The 930-nt window shown below is 41.2% G+C and overlaps 1 pseudogene; it reads left to right on the plus strand.

Moving 5' to 3' along the window:
- Positions 1–465: 465 nt before the first annotated feature.
- Positions 466–537, plus strand: LOC143269838 (U2 spliceosomal RNA; annotated as a pseudogene).
- The last annotated feature ends 393 nt before the right edge of the window (positions 538–930 follow it).

Here is a 930-nt window from a genome sequence, read left to right on the forward strand (position 1 = left end):
CTCACTTTGATGCTGTCCTAAGAGTCCTGGCCCATATGTGACACAGCAGATTCTAGAAAAATCATAGAAGACCGGATGCTAGATCTTTCCCAAAGGGGAAGAAAAGATCTCTCTATTTTTTTTCATTAGCTCGGCAACTCAAATTTACTCCTCAGCTACCACATGGTGAAAAGAAAGCCCGACTCCTGCTAATTGTCCTCTGACCTGTACTCTTACATTGTGGCCTGGCACTGCACACACACACCAGACAATACAGACTCATGCATTCATGCACACATATGTACATACATACACACACACACACACACACACACACACACACACACACACACACACATAAGCAAAGAGAAATTTTAAAAGAAATGAAGGGCCTGTTTGGTTCTTAAACCCACCTGGCTGCCTGCCCTTTATGCCTTTGCTTCCATCTAGGCTTCAAACAAAATCAACTCTCAGTAGAAGAAATTAATCACTTCTCGGCCTTTTGGCTAAGATCAAGTGTAGTAGAAGAAATTAAAGTGAAAATGAGTGAAACCTCATCTGCCCAGCCTCAGAAAATGGCACCCCAGTTCTGGTCATCTCATATTCAAATTGAGATTTCAGAATACCTGAACAATTCAGGTCAAAATGTCCTGATATTTGAAAGAAGCACCTACCAGATAGGTGCTAATTGGAGAACATTCAGACATTGGTTCACATTCTGAATCCATGGACTAGCAAGCGTTCAAGCCTACATTGTATTTTGCTGATGAAACATTCTCTAAATGGGACTCTGGGGAAAAAATGGGGGGAAAAAAGAAGTTTATGACTCATGAAAGTTTTAATGAAAGCCCAGGCCCCCATACTAACTCTTTTGGATTGTATACAGATGCCAAATATTCTTTTTTTCCCCCAAATGTGCATTGATATGAAGGTGTCAGATCCCCTGGAACT

The sequence above is a fragment of the Peromyscus maniculatus genome, chromosome 20, assembly GCF_049852395.1.
Source record: "Peromyscus maniculatus bairdii isolate BWxNUB_F1_BW_parent chromosome 20, HU_Pman_BW_mat_3.1, whole genome shotgun sequence".
NCBI classification, from domain to species: Eukaryota; Metazoa; Chordata; class Mammalia; order Rodentia; family Cricetidae; genus Peromyscus; species Peromyscus maniculatus.